The sequence below is a fragment of the Saccopteryx leptura genome, chromosome 5, assembly GCF_036850995.1.
Source record: "Saccopteryx leptura isolate mSacLep1 chromosome 5, mSacLep1_pri_phased_curated, whole genome shotgun sequence".
NCBI lineage: Eukaryota > Metazoa > Chordata > Mammalia > Chiroptera > Emballonuridae > Saccopteryx > Saccopteryx leptura.
Window position 1 is genome coordinate 116,257,750 of NC_089507.1, and position 19,612 is coordinate 116,277,361.

The window sequence follows — 19,612 nt, forward strand, 5'->3', positions numbered from 1 at the left end:
GCTGCTCCTCAATAGCTGGTCTTGTCTTTTCCCTTTAGGAAGACTGACTGCAATTTCTCCCTGTGTCACCCATATTTAAGGGGATATATCTCTTTGGTCTCCTTTCAAAATCAAATTGAGAGGCAAGTACTCAGAGCTCCCACATGGAAGAACATAGCATGTGCTTCATATATTTTCAGGGCTGGGACCTATTCTGAGTACTTCACCAATTCAGAGACATCTGTTTCATCAGAAATTACAGAGATAGAAGTGATTAAAAAAAAACTGGCTATCCGGCCACCCAGCCCGCAATAGCTGATGTAAGGAGATCCCCTGGATTCTGGGGCAGTACAAGGGAAGCCGGCTGGACAGACCAGAGTGAGCAGTCAGTCGGGGAGTATGGCCTCCTCTCCTGCGGCTCCCTGCCAGCAGAAGTGCCTGGAGTCAGTCTAGCAATCGTGTTGTGATACAGATAACACTTAAGATGAGAAGTGGTATGGAATTGCTCTACAAGTGTTGGTTATGATTATGTTCTTTAATTGATTCAGGCTAAGTTCTCTCCCTATGAAGCCCCATATGCTGCAGCTCTCTCCACATGAATGCAGAACTGCAGAAAGTGGAGACTGGCCTCTTTTCCACTGGCTCAGCAGAGCGGCCCAGCTATATACACTCTAACAGACTGCCCGTCTGAGCCTAATGAACATTCTTCCAAGGAGCCAAGGAGATGGAGGAAGAAGAATATTTTCAGGAAATAGAAGGTCAATGGGCACCACTGGAGGCCTAGAGCTGGGAGTGGAGTTGGCTCCTGGTTTATTGAAAATGGGGGTGTGTGAACTGTGGGGACTGTGAGTCCCCAGGCTCCGCGGATAATGGAGGTGACGGGGCCAATGCCTGGGACCAACAAGGTCTTCTGTGAACTGCTGGGCTTATGGCATCAGAAAACGGCATAATCTTATGGGTACACACTTTCCCCTCTTTTGGCCTTGGTATTTCTTCTGCTTGGAAATTTGGTTCTTGCCAATGATTTGCTCCCAAATAGGAGAGAGGGCTGGGCGGTGACTCAGGCCTAGGAGACTGACTCCCTGCACCTTTCGCAACTTTCCTGGGGAATGTACTTGTGAGTCCTTGCCAGGGCCCGTGAGTAAGAAAGCCCCGACTGTTTCTATCTGTCATTCTTTCATGAAGTTACACAGGAAAGAAAGAGAAAGAAAAGGTAATTAATTCTGATTTCTCACTGAAACCAAAAGTTAATTTTTTTTTCTTTCTTTCTGTTTTTGTGGTTGACCATCAGGCAAGGGGAACGTTTGGCAAGTGCCTTCCTCATTCTCCTCCCCAGCCCGGCGCTCAGTCCGGACCCCCCCGCGCCCCCCCACCCCCCCAGTTCCCAGTTCTCTTCAGAAGCAGCAGCCGCCAGCAAAGATCTCCTGTGCCAATGCAAGCATAGGTGTTGTTTTATGCCCTTCTTTGTAAAACAACAACAAAATACGTGCACAGTAGCATACTTTATACAGTTTTATATGTATTTTTTGACAGACTATTTTCCAGTGATAACAAAAGAGCATATTTAAAAAAAAACAACCTTATTGAACCTGAGTTTTGCATTAGTCTTAGACAAACCCCCGCCCCTGCCTCATTTCTGCTGCAAAGGGTAGAGGCAGGGGGACTCGCCTGCTTTTCTTTCTTTTGGAAATTGAGAGATGGAGCTAGGCGACCTCTCAATGTTCTTCCAGCCGCTGAAATCTTTAAGATTCATTTATAGGAAAGAAAATTGAACGGCAACAAGTTTATGGACTTGCTTGAGGCCCACATTTAGTTGTGTGCAGAGCAGGGGTGGGAACTCACGGTTGACTGCTAATGTCAGGATCTCGCCGCCAGACCACACTGCTGTTTGCTGCTTTACTGCTTCCTTTTTGGCTGCCAAGGACCTGGGAAATCCCACAGCAGAAACCAGACAGCCACCTACACTCATATTACCCTTGGGTGGCAGGGGACTGATAGGCGCTCTCTGGCTAGACTGACCAGGTGTCTCTTCTGTTAATACCTATTTTGTATTGGAACAGTGAGAGACAGACTTTTTGCTACACAACTAAGTAGCCAAATTAAGGAGTCTTTATTTTAAGGCCGGCGACCGCATGGAGATCTAGGTCATCCAAATCATGTGGCCCCAAACACAGTTTGGGGCTACCTTTTAAAGATGAAATCACACACTGATTGGAGAATGGGGACGAGGGGAAGCATAGCGGTAGAACAAAGCAGTGAAGCAGGCTCTCTTACAATGCTCATCTACAGGATTAATTCAGGGAGAAACATTCTGGGAACCTCTGCACCTTGCAGAACCAGCCCAAGGCCACTGCCTGGGAAACCAGCCTCCAGGCCAGGGGTAGGGAGTCTTTTAGAAAAAGTAAGTTCTGCTAAAAGTCTCTTTGTTTTAGAGAAAATAAGTTCTGCTAAAAGTTAGTTATGCTAAGAGCCTTTCTTTTCTACATTTCACCTAGAGACTGGATCCTGTCTCCATCTGATGTCATGAAAGGTGAACTTTGTGGATGAAAATTGTCCCCAGGGTAAAAGATGGAGGGAGAAGAGATTCTCCTCACGGAGACAAAATCAAGGAGTGTTAACAGGAGAATTTTTTGGTAGAAGAAAATAAAAGTCAGGAGCTCCTCATTGAAGTTAACAATGGGTAAAGAATGTTGCTAGGTACCAATCCTGTGTTCAAAAACTGTAGGATGCCATTGTGGGTTATATTCCAAAGAGCTAGCTCCGTGGGAATCAAACTTCTGTTCACATAATGGGCATGATTATTTCTGTTTAGAATGAACAGAATCACAGCAAATGGTGAGTTTGTTAAAGTGATGCCAAATGTTCTCAAAACAAATCTCTTCTCAACTAAACTTGACCTTAGAACTGGCAGGTGTGTTGGGGAGTGCTGATCTCTTTGGTCATTTACTTTGGTGGCTGAGGCTCAAGAAGCAAAGGCCAGAGTGACTCAGATCTATCTGGTGTGAGCTAGAGCCCAGGCCCTGGCAGGGACGGGCAGTGCTCAGGATTTACAAAGTCTGTTCCCTTAGAAGTGGCCAAAGTATTGCTGAGCCATTGTCATATGAAGTGTCACGCTGTCAGGCAAGGGAGCAACCTCAGAGGAAATGGACACTAACATTTACAGAGTGCTAATACTGTGACTTACATTGTGGTAACCACTTTTATGTATATAAGTATAAACTAAGGAACTGAGACTCAGAGAGGTTGGGAAAGTCAAGTAAGGACACTGCTAGTAGATCTGAGATGGGAACCCAGGTCGACCTGCATCCTTTGCACTCAACTGTACGGTTTCTCCATGCCACTGAAAGGAAAGAGACTTGTTATGACTCCTATATTATGGTTGTCTCTCTAGACATGAAGTTACTTGAATTATTAAAATGTTTGTTAGTGGGACATATCTTCTTATTCAATACAAATATGACTACAGATGAGTTTACAGTAAGATCAGGAACCATAAAAGTGACTAGGTCATTCAGTGTAACTAAGGACAAAGTTGTGTGGCTTAGGTGCTGTGTGAACACACGCAGAATATAAAGCTGAACTAATAAGAGCTGGCAGGAATCCCCCATCAGACTAGACTTCCTAGGAAACGGTGTGAGGCACAGGTAAGTGTTGCTGCTTTAGGGGGCGGAGAGAGTGAGGGCAGAGAGGGGAGAAGGAAGTAAAGCAATTCAAACGTGATGTCTTACTGAAGTGACCACATTTTAGGAAAAAGATAGGTGGTTACTGAATCACATGGGATATCTTCAGAGGCCATAGAAAACACAATGTTCTAGAACAGTCCATTGACAGAAGAAAGGAAAAGGGATTCGTTTTCTTTCTCCCTCCTGTCACTTGCCTTATTGGTCAAGGTCTGAGCATGCGGTTCCTTGCACTTCTGAGCTTTGGGCAGACGCCTCTGGGCAGTTGCTGGGGAAGTCGGCTCCATGGGCTACAGTTCAACACTTCAGACAAAGCCACAGTGAGGAGGGAGGGACCAGAGCCTCCCGGTTCCGGCTGGCCTGGGCATCAAAGTTACTGTGTGTCCTGCTGGAATGAAAGCAGTGGAGGCCATGTTGGAGCTTGCGCCCTCCTGGTGGGGGCTTGGAGATGGTCAGTGCAGGCAGATATGGTGTGAGCAGCTGCGGTCAAGGGCAGAGGTTGGGAGGGGTGTCTCATGAAGGCACAACAGACAAGTGTGGTTAAATGCATCTGAGGAAGTGCGTAAATTGTATCTGGCAGAGTTCCACTGTTGATTTGAGAAGTAGGGTATTGTGGAGTATCATATTTGGGAGTTATGGTAACCTGAGAGAAAAGCACTCACGGGGACACTCTTTCCAGAGAGCGCTGTTCAGGGGATCTCTGGGGATCATCTGATAGCTCTGGACTTGTAGCAGCAGAAGTGTTACCAACTCTGGGTTGGAGGAACATAAGAGAAAGACCAATGACCAAACTCGGAAGGATCTCCTCATACAGACGAGGTCATCTCAAAAGGAACAATGATCTTAAGACGGAGTTAGAGAGTAAGAGCTCCAAATGAGAAGAGTGGATCTGGAAGGGCTTTGGAAGATCTCTGGCACTGGGTCTCAGAGGACACCTGGTCTGGGTCTTTCTCCCAGCACTTTTAAAAATTTTGTGGGGGATGATAGAGCCTGCTCAAGGCTGTAGCATCAGGAGAGACTTCACAGGGTGAGTAGGGTGTGGCTGGGCAGAAGAAAGAAGGGTAAAGCATTGCCCTGGCACAAGAAGAGCAAGGTGAGTTTGTGGAGCCCTGAGAGGGTTGTCCTGACCCCATAGAAGTTGCAGGACTGCAAGAAATTCTGGTAACTGGGTGGGGGTCATAGTTTGAAAGGCCTTGAAAGTAAACAGGTCAACCTCCCATTGGTGTGGTAGGAAAGAGACTCCTCTTATGGTTTCAAGATGAAAGCAGTAAGATCAGAACAATAAATTCACTTTAGACAGAAGGGAAATTCAGAGAGTCTAGCTGGGAAACTGCTGAATAAATACAGAGGAGGAGTAATGCCAAGCTAGATTTGAGTATAGGCAGAGGGGACCATTGTAGGCTGTGCTTCAGAGGGAGAACTGGTGGGTGTTGCATATTGGGGGATACAGGGGTGGAAGGGAAGAATGGCTAATGACAAACACCAGTTTTTAAGTCCAGGCTACCGAGGGATGGCAGAGAGTTTGACAGATAGGGCAAGCAGAGATGGGGAACCATGGAGGGCAAGGGCAGGCACATGTTGAGATTGGGAAAACCTACTGCTTAATCATTTCTTCTCATCATGACATGTATGGTCAAGGGTTTCACCTGTAAAGGTGTAGAGGGGTGGCAGAGCCAGCGTGAGCAGTTAGAGCTGCCTACTGGAGAGCTGGGGGCAAAGGGGGCATTGTCTGTCAAGAACTCACGAACAAGAATGAAATCATCTGAAAGTTGATGTGCTTTGGATTATTTCTGTACCACAGTCAGTGATATAACTTCTCCTTCTTGAAAAAATCTTTTGTTGATCTAAATTCTAAAGAATTGCTGTTGTCTTTGTTGGTTTTTCATAACATTCAAGTTCTGGCAAAAGTAGGTTTACAGTTCTGAGTATGCAAAATACAGTTTATTCTGTATTATTATTATCATTTTCTTCTTTTCTGAGTGAGAGGAGATAGAGAGACAGACTCCTGCATGCACTCCACTGGGATCCACCGGGCAACCCCCATCTGGGGCCAGGCTTGCAACTGAGCTATTTTTAGTGCCTGAGGAGGATGCTCCAGGGAGCCATCCTCAGTGCCCAGGGCCGATGTGCTCGAACCAATTGAGCCATGGTTGTGGGAGGGGAAGAGAGAGAGAGAAAGAGAGAGAGAGAGAGAGAGAAGAGAAAGTGGTGGAGAAGCAGATGATTGCTTCTCCTGTGTGTCCTGACCTGAAATCAAACTTGGAACATCCACACGCAGGGTTGATGCTCTATTACTGCGCCACTGGCTAGGGCCCATTTTGTATTATTATTTATTAATTATTATATTATTTATGTGTATTACAACTATAAACCTACTTTGCCCACCCCTGTATTATAAACTTAAAGTCACACATAATTACTTATCTTTTTTAAAAATTATTTTTTAAATTGTGGCAAATCATACCAGATAAAATCTAAAGTTTATCATTTTAACCCATTTTAAGCATATGGTCTGGTGGCACTAAGTCCATTCACATTGTTGTGCAACTAACACCAAACTATATCCACAGAACTTCTCTCATCTTGCAAAACTGAAACTTCAGCCTGACCAGGTGGTGGCGCAGTGGATAGAGCGTCAGACTGGGATGCGGAGGACCCAGGTTCGAGACCCCGAGGTCGCCAGCTTGAGCATGGACTCATCTGGTTTGAGCAAAAGTTCACCAACTTGGACCCAAAGTTGCTGGTTCCAGCAAGGGATTACTCGGCCTGCTGAAGGCCTATGGTCAAGGCACATATGAGAAAGCAATCAATGAACATCTAAGGTGTCGCAACGAAAAACTAATGATTGATGCTTCTCATCTCTCTCCATTCCTGTCTGTCTGTCCCTATCTATCCCTCTCTCTTACTCTCTGCCTGTCTCAGTAAAAAACAAACAAACAACAACTGAAACTCCATATGGATTTAACATTAACTTTCCATCCCTTCTCCTCCCTGAGACTTATAATTTGACTTTCACTCTCTATGAAATTGATCACTCTGAGTACCTCATAAAAGTGGAATTCCTCCTTATTCTTTAATAAATATAGTATGCTAGCTAATTTGGGGAACTGATTGTAAAAAGGTCCACCTATAGAACTCAGACACATGTAATGTGTTTTGAGGGTAAGCTCCTAAAATTAAATTTATCGAGGTAACCTTGGTTAATAACATTATATGAAGTTCAGACGAACAATATTACAATTTCACATCGGTATACAGTCTTGTGTGTCCACCACTCAAAGTATGGTCTCCTTCTGTCGCCATCATTCCTCCACCTCCTTTACCCTCTGAAAGCCACCATTCTGTTGTCTGTGCCTATGCATTTGTTTTTGTTTGTTTTGTTAGTTAGTTTGTTACTTTTTGTTTTCTATTCCACAAATGAATGAAATCGTATTTTTGTTTTGTTTTGTCCCTTTCCATCTGACTTATTTCACTTAGCAACTTGAGCATCGGTGACGGATGGTTGGATAGAGGTGATATTGTATATCTAGCCATCACAAGACTTTGTTCAGCCAGAGCAAGAGGAAATACTGTTACTTGCAACAGCAAGGGTGGATCTTGAAAGCATTGTGTGAAGAGTAAGTTTTTAATGGCATGTCACTATTTAGGTTCACCCAGGTGTGGCTGGTGTCCACAGGCCCCATGATCGTACACATCTGTACATTCAAACAGGAAAGTCAAAGCAAACCATGATTGATCCTCAGTGGTTTCAGAGAAGAAAAACCAGAATGTGAGTCACTTCAGTTCTGTCACCTTACATGATCATTTGGAGTTTCTATCTGTGGTTAAAATTTAAAACAGTAAAATAAAGTATAAACTGTGAGGTAAAATATTTTTGTTTGGTAAGTGTGAAGTTGGGTTTATATATATGTACTTTTAAATTAAAACAACATGGTTAACTTTAAAGTTAACTATTTTATTTTAATTACTAATTGTTGCTTTTAAAACTAAAAAAATGAATCAAGAAAATAAAACTATTTTGGAGGGATGGGTCAACTCCTGCTAGTCATCAGAAAGGAAAAAAGAATGAAACAGGAAGTTGAAGCTTCATAACGTCATGGTTTCATAAATGTCCTCCAAGTACCAAAAGTGCAGAAGACATAAATACTTTATTAAATTTTTTTAAAGTTCCTTGTTTTGTCTTTGCTGGAGACTGCTCACAGCTGAAATTTTAAAAACACAGCCTCCACTTTCATAACTGACTTTAAAACCTGAAGACGTTTAATTTTTAAGTCCTTGACTCTGAGCTAACTGAATCACATCTCTCTTGTTTAGAGAATGAAAATTTCTAAAATGGATCAAGTGCAAATAGGTTAAGAAAGGAAAAGTAGTGAGAAATTTTATATCATCCTTTGGACCTACTTAGGTTTTTAGCCTAACAAAACCTTCATAGTTAAAGAGCAGATATATTATCAGGAATCAAAAGAAATTTGTTGGCACTGGTAGATAGGGCCTCCAATTGCAATCTAGTTTTGAAGGAACATTTTGTAAAAGTCGAACATTTTATTTTATTTTTTTAGAAGAGAATTTTATTTCATTTATATTTCCTCAAAATTCAAAATCAATTCATTCATCCTTCTGGGAAATGACATCAAATTGAAAATAGTGGCAGATGCTTTTAAAATCTTAATACATTTGCATTCTTTCTATAGTACTCTTGATATTTCTGACAGTTATCATTAATTACTTGAAGTGATCAGATGTATTCACAATGAAGGTGGTCAATTTGAAATCATCATTTGAGCATCTTCCCTATTTCTGGGAAGATTGTTGCTGAATGCCTCAGAGAAGTCTCTGAGTGATGCAATTTGGATGACCTGAACATAAACCTCTGTCATGGTCAAGGAAATGACAGCACTGTGGCTCTGACCAGTGTCTACCGTGGTGTCCAGCAAAGAGCTAAGACATTGATCAGTCCTTGTTTGTGCCTTTCGCAAACCGGTCTCTGCACCCTGGTAGAGTTTACTCTTTTGGATGTGTTTCTTCATGTACGACATTTTTCCGTCTTCATATGGACAAATTTTATTCATTCTCAGTAATTTCACTTCACCAGAGAAGAACGCTGCAGACCAAAGGTGACAGCCTGACAGCCTTTCCCAGAGAAGGCGCAGCGCTCTGTAGGAAGCTGCCCAGACCACAATGACTAATTTTGAAAACTGAATGCCAACTTTGAAGTTTAGAGGCTCAGCTTAGATTTTATGAAGAAGGCCTTTAATTCTGCAGCAACAAAATTGGAGCAAGTGACATTGACATAGGAAGTAAAATTAAATGTGGAAGAAAAATGCAGAGAAATGAAAAAAGGTGCTGGCCTTGCTTTGCCAGGAGAAACCGAAGGGCAATGTTTGAATGCCGGATTCATTTTCCCCAAGAACCGGCCACTGGTGCTAAAAGAGCAGCTCGAATGATGTCTATGTTCACTCCATGATTTTCATAGAGGAAAAATTTTGAAAGCTTTTAGCAAAGACAGAAAAAATTAATAGTGAATTTTCTGGAGAAGATTGTTAGAAGGTGATGCAAAATTTTGGAATGTAAAGACTTTTGGAAGCCGCTAGGACCAGTTCCCAAGAAACAAAACGTTGACGGTATTGCAACTTCTGAAATGTACTGGAACACGGGTTTACATGAGCTTCTGCTAGACTACATTCTTTCCCTCACTATCTGTATCTCAGTTTCCCTGCGTGTAAGGAACTTTCTGAAATTGAAATGAACAGACGCTGTTCTTTAATCAACTATGAGTGAGAAAAAGATGTCTTGCACATGATCATGCAAATCAGCTCAATCAGAGCTATGTGTCATGGACAGAGTTACGGGACCTACAGCTGCAAAACACAAGCTGCCATGTACTGTTCTTTATTATGACAGAAATACATAGTGGTCTTCTTCCGAAATATGTCAGTCCTAATAAAATGTCAGTCCCTTATATTTTTCTTGTTTGAAATACAATATTTATTTTAATTTTAATGTTTTTCTTACATACACGTGAATGTCAAGAAAAGAACATTTTTATTATCTGTGCTTCTTTTCTAGTCATAACTATAATCTACCTCATTTCATGATTATGACTGAAGTGATTCTGTCATATAAAGGAAGGGAGTGTTGCAAATGGTGTGCTTGGGGTGATGTCAGGTGCACCACTGTGATGGAGGCATATCTGTGGGCTGCACAGAGGTCTTCTCTGTTGCTGTTGAGGTATTCAGAACATTGAGTAACTTTTCTTAACTTAAAATTTTTTATTCTTTTAGTTTTGACATATAATATTATATAAGTTCCAGGTGTACAACATAGTGATTAGACATTTATATACCTGATGAAGTGCTCACCCGGTAAGTCTAGTGCCCGCCTAACAACAGAGTTATTACAGTATTGACTATGTTCCCTTTACAGTACTCTATACCCTTGGGACTGTTTTATACCTGGCAATTGATACATCTTAATCCCTTCCCCTTTTTCTTTCTTTTTTAACTCTTTTTTTTTTTTCCCCAGAGACAGAGAGAGAGTCAGAGAGAGGGATAGACAGGGACAGAGCAGAGAGAGATGAGAAGCATCAATCATTAGTTTTTTGTTGCGACACCTTAGTTGTTCATTGATTGCTTTCTCATATGTGCCTTGACCATGGGCCTTCAGCAGACTGAGTAACCCCTGCTGGAGCCAGCGACCTTAGGTCCAAGCTGGTGAGCTTTTGCTCAAACCAGATGAGCCTGTGCTCAAGCTGGTGACCTCGGGGTCTCGAACCTGGGTCCTTTGTATCCCAGTCCGACGCTCTATCCACTGTGCCACTGCCTGGTCAGGCCTTTTTAAACTCTTGATCAAAGTTTGAGACTAGGGCTGAAACCTGGGTCGCACTTCACCTGAGCGAAATTAGCAGACTAGAGCTAATCATCATAAAGTTTGTGCAGAGCAGGTGCCTCTGTGAGCATGTCTTGAACAAATGAGTGAATGAGTTAGTGAAGGAAGGACTCTTCAGCTTGGCAATCTCCCTTCTGCACAGAGAAGCAGGCGGAGTCTTCACAGGACTTGGCAGGGGTTTTAAAATACACTAAAATGATGCCAAGGATGAGACTGTTTATTAGTTAAAGGTTTCTGGAAGACTTACAAACTTTGCTGTGGCTTTTAATATCTTAGGTAGTGAGAAATTATGAACCATGAAAACAGGGTGTTTCCTTAATAAATAAGATTTAATTTGAGAGGAAGCTAAGTGGTAAAGATGACAAATTAACAAGAGGTGTTACAATGAGTAGAACGTAACATAGCAAAGGAAGGACACCACTTTGCCTTAATAGTTATAGCCAATATACGTTTTGGCTCTTTGACTCCCCAAACCAGAGAAATGGGGTTTTAGTATTTAGGACACGGATATAAAGTCTGATAGAACTTTGGATTCAAAGCTTCAACTGTAGGTTTATCAGGTCTGACCTAAAATAGCCCAGCTACTCAGAAGGGTGTTATTTGCTTCCTTCCTCTTATACATCACTGACGGTAATAAACAGCGAGGCCTAGAAAAAGGCCTGAAAAAAAGAGGAAGTGTGTGTGAAATCGATTGGTGTGCATTTTCAGTGTATTACGGTCACTGTGTATACTGGTAATTCATCCCCATGGTCTCTCCCACTAGGACTTGTAACTTTCAGAAACACATGCGTCTAGTCCATGGGGATCTCTGCTACATTCACTTAGGAATCTTATATATTTAATAAAATACATGTTATGGAGGGTTAGCCATTATACAACAGAGTGGATCTGTGCTCCATTATTGTTGCTAGCGATGTCTGATGAGCATATCTGATATGCTCAAAAGGAACTCTCTATTGGTCTTCTGATAAAATGCAAACTCAGTAATCTAGTTTACATAATCCGTTATCTTTAAAATTAACCACCAATCTTCTGTTGCCTTCCCCTTGATGCTGCACATGGGCTGTTCCCTTTGCCTAGCACAGTTCTTCCCTATTGGCTGCTAATTCTTCAGATCTTGTTTTGACCCTCACTCCACTAGGAGAGGCTGCCCCAACCAGATGGAGGCACAAAACTTTACAGTTTCTGCGCAGTACCATAACTGCCCCATTACTTCCATTCTAGACCTAAAGGCTCAGTGATGGTGTCTTTTTCACACAGGAAAACCCTCAGCGAACATCTCATACATGAGTTCTAATATTAAGTGAAAGTAGAAGGACTGACAATGAATGTGTGATCTGATTGTAAATGTATATATATAAAATGCACCTTTTAAACAACAGACCAGACATTTCAAACAAAAAAATATTTTAATCACCAAACTTCTACTGCAACCGTGTATTATATATTTTTACAATAATGAGGCACCACTTTGTTGCTTTAAAAATGCAACAACAACAAAACAGAAAACTATCTGAATTCAACGGTCAAGTCAAGAACAGCAGTCAAGCATGATGCCTATACCTGCAGGCTGAGTTAAGAACAAGGGCTGGGTACTGTTCGGGTAGAGGGAAGTTCCACTGGTACAGGCTGACTTCACGTAGGCCACTGCAGAGGTGGGCACAGACGAGGAGGAAATGAAACACGTGCTGGCAAGGAGCCACATTGTGAATGGCAAAGACCACCGGAGAGGTTCCAGGCAAGGATGGGGTGGGAGAGCGAAGAAGAAGAAGAAGAAGATAGTTAGTGGGGGCTGAGCACATGGGGAAAGTGCCACAGAGTCGCTGGGATCACGCCCAGGGACAGGGAAGACAACAGGAGAATAGCCTGCCTCATTTAGATCCTAAAGTGAGAGAAAGAGGGACAGAGGGGATGCTGAGGACATCAAGTGGTGGTGATGGCTGACGGCTGAGGTGTATGAGTCAAAGGGTTGTATGGATTGCGAGGTCCTCAAAAAAGACCCCAAGAGAAACTTCAAGAAGGGTATGGGCATCTTGACAGATGTGAGCATCAGATGTTATCTGGGGGAAAAATAGTTCAAGGTGCCAGGAGGAAGAGTGTCAAAGGTGAGAGGAAACTTGGGAGTTCAACTGAGACAGAGAAATCAGTTTGCATGGGGAAATTCACATGACAAACCGGGCGGGGCTGGGGACACAGTCTGGTGGAGGGAGGGGCCGCAGAAGCCAGAGAGCAAGAGGGCGGAAATGAGAAGTAGTTTGTTGTGCTAGAAAAAACTGGGTGGAGGTGTCAGGGATGATTTCTGGCTGGGTTGGCAGTAGGCTGGGGCAATCATAATGACAGTTTGTAATGACCTTCCCAAAATAATAACCTCACCGGCAGCTGATAATAACACATGAAATAGAACAACAACAAGAAAAGAAGCTGGAGGGAGCCATGCTGACAGAGCCAGTACCTGCTCGGCAGGACAGGGAGTGACCACCCAAGGGTTAAGTCCGGAGGATGAAAGGAGGATGGGCTTCCCTGATTTACCTGGGCTGTTCGGAGGGTACATGATTTCAGTGTCAGGGAACCTCTACAAATCCCAGCCCAGTAAATCCAATCCTGTGCTTTTGCTCGGGGTCTGGCTGATTTGTTTAGATCTGGAGAATCGGATCTGAGCTGGTTTCTGGATGTTTGGAAAGGAGACCCGATGCCATGAAGTTACCTATCCCTGTGTTAAAAGCACTAAAGGTGTTCCTGACACTCATCAAGCACCGATAGTTAATCATCAGTAGTGACTGGCGGAAGGATCTGAGCCAAGATGAGAAGCAGCAGAAACTGACAGTGTTCCCCAACCCCTGAGGTAGCTGTTTCTTGCGAAGGCCATGATCACCAAGCAGTTAGGACAGTGGTTCTCAAACTTTTTGAAGTCGGGTGCATTTAAAATCCTACAAATAGCCTGACCAGGGGGTGGCACAGTGGATAGAGCGTCGGACTGGGATGCCGAGGACCCAGGTTCGAGACCCAGAGATCGCCAGCTTGAGTGTGGGCTCACCTGGTTTGAGCAAAAGCTCACCAGCTTGGACCCAAGGTCGCTGGCTCGAGCAAGGGGTTACTCAGTCTGCTGAAGGCCCGTGGACAAGGCACATATGAGAAAGCAATCAATGAACAACTAAGGTGTCGCAATGCGCAACGAAAAACTAATGATTGATGCTTCTTATCTCTCCGTTCCTGTCTGTCTGTCCCTATCCATCTCTCTTACGCTTTCTCTCTCTGTAAAAAAAAAAAAAATCTACAAATAATTGTAGGCGCACTATATACAAATTACTGAGAAATATGTTATAATAATAATTAAGTCAAATATTAAAGAAAAATATATAAAGTCCAAACATGCTTTTATGGTAATTAAACAAAATAAATACAACAAAATTAAATTTATTCTGACATTAAAAAACATTTTTATGTTACATTTTTTGAGTTCTGCTTTTTAGAATTCATAAAAAAGAGGGGTTAAAAAATAAAAAAAAAAACAAAAAAGATATCTTTTTATATATATAGATACATTCTTAGTAAGATTTATAGTAAATTTGGCAGGTCCCAGCACGAATGTGTTAAGTTTTTTTATTGTTGTGTTTATGAGAAACATGAACCTGATGTGTTCTAGCAATTTCTTCAATGTTCGGGCATATATTATTTGAAAGGCAAACTCTCATTTCCTCGTCAATACATTGAAGAATTCCTCTCTTTTTACTCTTAATTGTGTTGAATGCAAAAAACCCCTACCATAAATATCACCTTAACTTTACACCAAACAAAGGATAGAAGAAACTTGCCTCCAGTCTTTCCGGGGAACATGGGGGGTAGTGTAAACAACCCAGCACCACAGCTTAACAGCCTTTTGCAACCTAATCAGGCAAGTGAGGTGGGAGGTTGGGCAGACTGTCAGTTTACAGCCAATTCCTCACACCTCTGTCTCCCAAAAATCTAAACTCCATAAACCCTGTTGGCTTTTTGGTCCCCAACAGGCACATATTTCTCTAGAATACCACAGGGCACACCTGGAAATCTTTTAGGGTGCACCAGTGCACCCTGGAGCACACTTTGAGGACCACTGAATTAGGAGATCATGCTCTTGAACTCAACAATGCTTCAGACAGAGAAGACTGTGCTTTCCCGGCCTAGTGTGATCTCAGGGGCTCCTGGTTGTCATGCCCCCAGGTCACACTTAGGAATTGATGGGAATATACCTGTGGCTGTGCACACACGCACCATTGAGGTCCAGAACTTGGGATCTCAGAGACTGCATATCTTGGCACATGGTAATGGTAACGCTAGTCATCAAGGAGCGAGACTCAAGCAGATGATCCCAAATAGGACAACAGGTGTAGACAGAGTCTGGGTGGCACTCAGATCTCTGGTTCTGTCTTTCCTCTGCATCCTGTCCTTCCTGTTGTCAAAAATTTCCTTAGATCCTGAAGTCAATGAATTCTCCTTTTCTGCTATTCTAGCCTGAGTTGGGATTCTATGTTTTACCAGCAAAATGATACACAAGGCTAGTGAAATTGGTGTGGGCATGTACCCAAAAGTATGTAGCTGCTGAGGAAGAGGAGCACAGACCTCACAGCAGAAGGCCAGCAAAGTCTAGATATTTACAATTTTGACTTTGGGAAGGTCCTAGTTGCTGCAGGTGCCAGTGGGCACACTAAAAAGATGGACGATCAAATTAAGCTGGAAGGTTGGGCCAAAAAGGGTGAGGGAGGTGAGAAAGAAGCCGGGGAGAGGAGGGAGGAAAGGCAAGGTTGCATCTGCGACTGTTATCTGAATTGCAACTTCAGTGATCATGATGGTCACCATGGCGGCAGGTTGAACCACCCACTTAAGGAGCTTGTCCCTCGGAGGAGGAATATGGCTGATGTAGGGGACAGTCTGTGATGTGCAATACGTGTGACTCAAGAAACCAATATGGTCAGAGATAGTGCTTCATATCTGTAGAATGAGGACACAAACTGATCTCAAAATAAAATAAGAAGTTTTAGTGGTATAATATGTCATGTCTGCATACAATCAGTTGACCATAAAACCCTGTTTGGGACAGTCTCAGTTTGCACCTATTGTTTTGTTGTCATTGTAAACTGCACTCTCTTTCACACTCAAAACTATCCCGGTTTGAATAAATTCGATGGTGGCCCTCATGAACAGTCAACTCACTGCTGTGTCTCTGTTGAAGAAGAAGCTGATCTCCAAGCCACCAACATGGAGGGGAAATGGTGACTTTTGCCCAGAGGAATACAGAGAGGTTACAGGGAACAGTGAGGGAGAAAAAAGGATCTGGCAGCCTTGGGAAGAAAGAGAAAAGAGGAAAATGCTATCCAGTGTTGGCAGGAAAACTGCAGGAGATAAAAGACATAAATAAAATGGTATATAAAAAAATTAGTGGCCAGAAAAACACTGCTGAGAACAGAATGGGTGGAACTCAGACCCACTAGGACATGTGATCCCAGGCACAGCAGGATGACCTTGGAGAACACTGAAACGGCATTGACAGAGAGGGCTGAGTCATGGAGGTAGAACCAGACTGAGCAGAAACCAGGGCTGAGTAATTTGCTGCAGGCAGTCGGGTCAGCACGTGCGTCACTGCCAAGGATCGGGGCTATGCAGAGCTGGTGACAAACAAGTTTGGGACTCAGGTCTGGTTTAAGAGGGGGAAGAGGACACCTTTGAACACTCTGAGGAAGCCGTCACTCTGACGTTCTCAGATGATTCAGGGTTTGTTTTTTTTTTTTGCCCTGAGAAATTCAAAGTTATTGGTCACCCTGACTTTGGGGCTAGACATTGAATCCTAAAAACATGAACATCAAAGACGAACTTCTCAACTTGGGCAAAGGAGAAAAATGAGATCCCCAGGTGTTAGTGACTCGCGGTGTCCGCACGACTGGCCAGCACCGCCGCAGCCTGATCACCAGGGCAGCCCTCTGGCGTATTCTAGAGAAATGGACCCCTTACACGAGAACAGTACAGGGCTTGAGAAACCTTGCCGTGAAAATCCAATTTAGCCCAGGATTTTCTAAACTTATTTGACTCTGGTAACCCACTTTTTCAGGTAATACATCTTTTTGAGAGGCACATCTAAGTACATACTTTGGAAATAGGTCCTGTATGGTACTTGGCTGCTTAGATCAGACCAGAAGGTCTACCAGAAACCGTTGCAATGTGGTCTAAACATACAGCCATGCCTTTTTGGTTGATAAGATCATCAACAAAAAACTCGATGGTTTTGTTTTCTTTTTTTGATGTGTGTGTGGGTTTATCAGGTCCTATGGTCCATGTGATAAACAGTGGTACCTTGAGATACGAGTTCGTTTGTTCTGTAACCAAGATCATAAGTCAGTCAACTCGTATATCAAATAAATTTCTCCCATTTAAAATAACTGAAATAGATTTAATGTGTTGCAGCCCTGTGAAACATCCCCAAACCATCCTAAATTATGAAAAAAGACATGTGTTTTTTGTGTGTGTCTTTGTGTGTGTGTGTATGTGTGTGTGTGTCTTTTTTTTTTTTTTTCTTTACAGAGACAGAGAGTCAGAGAGAGGGATAGACAGGGACGGACAGACAGGAACGGAGAGATGAGAAGCATCAATCATTAATTTTTCATTGCGCGTTGCAACACCTTAGTTGTTCATTGATTGCTTTCTCATATGTGCCTTGACCGTGGGCCTTCAGCAGACCGAGTAACCCCTTGCTCGAGCCAGTGACCTTGGGCCCAAGCTAGTGAGCTTTTGCTCAAACCAGATGAGCCTGCGCTCAAGCTGGAGACCTCGGGGTCTCAAACCTGGGTCTTCTGCATCCCAGTCTGAAGCTCTATCCACTGCGCCACTGCTTGGTCAGGCAAAAAAGACATGTTTTTAATTAAGAAACACACATGTATACTTTACCAATGCATAACAAAATATATGAAATAAAAGAAAAAAGTGTTATTTAGTACTGTATTCTTACCTTGGAGACAGACGAGTGAGGCTAACAAAGGTGAATGGCGGAGGAGGAGAGAAGGAGGAAGGGATGCAGGCACTGTAGACACGTAAACTAAAACTGCACTTTCTTAACACTAATGTAAACTAAAACGAAATTTTCTTTACTTTAAACAAAACCAAAACTTCACTTTCTTTACTTAAAATGAAACCACAAAAACTTAATTGTAAAAAAATGCACTTTCTTAACTTTAAACTTAACTTAAGCTTAACATTATGTATTTTTCATTTAATCATCACCTGTTTTGCCTTTATGGCTGCACTTTCAGCACTTTCACTTGCAGGACTTTTGAATAAAGATGTATCCAAAGAGGTTTGCTTTTGCCTGCCTTTTAAAATGTTACAGAAATGTGACAAATAAGTGTCATTAAAAAGTGCTGAAGCACAACCAGTTGAAACTTTTTCTGGGTGTTTTTTTTTCAATGAAACTTGAAAGCTTCTCCCACATTGCCAGCATGTCTTTAATTTCACTTGTAGAAATCACTTCCTCCGACTCTACCTCCTCCTCACTACTAACCTCTTCCAGAAGCTCTGTATGTTGCATCATCTGTAGCTCCTTCAACTCCTCAGTTGAGAGTTCCTCCTCATGGTTTCTCGGTGAGCTTGTTTATGTCACCCTCACCTATCTCCAGACCCACTGACTTTCTGAGGGACACAATCTCCTCTAACGCTTCTACCTCGGTCTTGGTCTCTGGTTTGAATCTTTCCAAGTCCCTGTCTGCAACAACATCAGGCCATAACTTTTTCCATGCTGAGTTCAAGGTTCTTCTTGTAACCTCTTGCCATGCCAAGTCAATAATCTGTAAACATATCACGATGTTGTAATGATCTTTCCAAAACTCTTGAAGGGTTAGATTTGTATTCTCAGTCACATCAAAGCAGCGGCAGAACAAGTGCTTTGTGTAAAGCTTTTTTTTTTTTAATAAATAAATTTTAATTAATTTTAATGGAGTGACATCAATAAATCAGGGTGCATATACTCAAAGAAAACATGTCAACATGTATCTTGTCATTCAATTATGTTGCATACCCAGCACCCAAGGTCAGATTGTCCTCTGTCACCTTCTATCTAGTTTTCTTTGTGCCCCTCCCCCTCCCCCTCCTCCTCTCCCTCCTTGTGTAAAGCTTTTTAAAGTTGGAAATGAACTGCTGATCCATAGGTTGCAAGATGGAAGTCATGTTGGGTGGGAAGTAGAGGACTTTAACGAATTTGAGCTCATTGAGAATGTCATCTTCAAAACCAGGTGAGTGGGCTGGAGCATTATCAAGGATTAGTAATGCTTCATTGGGAGTTTATTTTCTTGAAGATATTTCTTCACTGCAGGACCAAAGATGAGATTTACCCATTCAATAAAAAACAACCGCATAACCCATGCCCTAGCATTGGTGTGCCACATAACCTGCAGTTTTTCTTTAAGAATCTTGTGAGTCTTACAGGCTTGAGGATTTTCAGAATGATACACTAGCAGTGAGTGGCTTTACTTTACAGCAGGGGTCCCCAAACTTTTTACACAGGGGGCCAGTTCACTGTCCCTCAGACTGTTGGAGGGCCAGACTATAAAAAAAAAAAGAACAAATCCGTATGCACACTGCACATATCTCATTTTAAAGTAAAAAAACAAAACGGGAACAAATACAATATTTAAAATAAAGGACAAGTAAATTTAAATCAACAAACTGACCAGTATTTCAATGGAAACTATGCTCCTCTCATTGACCACCAATGAAAGAGGTGCCCCTTCCTGAAGTGCGGCGGGGCCGGATAAATGGCCTCAGGGGGCCAAATGCGGCCTGCAGGCCGTAGTTTGGGGACCCCTGCTTTATAGTCACCGCTAGCATTTGCACACAATGCAATGGTCAGATGGTCCTTCATGGGTTTATGGCCTGGCAGCTTCTTCTTCTCTGTGGTGATGAAAGTCCTCTTGGGCATTTTTTTCCAAAACAATACTGTTTCGTGACAGTTGAACGCTTGTTGGGGGATGTAGCCTTCCTTTGCGATAAGCACAGCAAAACGTGCGATGTACTCCTCAGCTGCCTTAACGTCAGCACTCGCAGCTTCACCA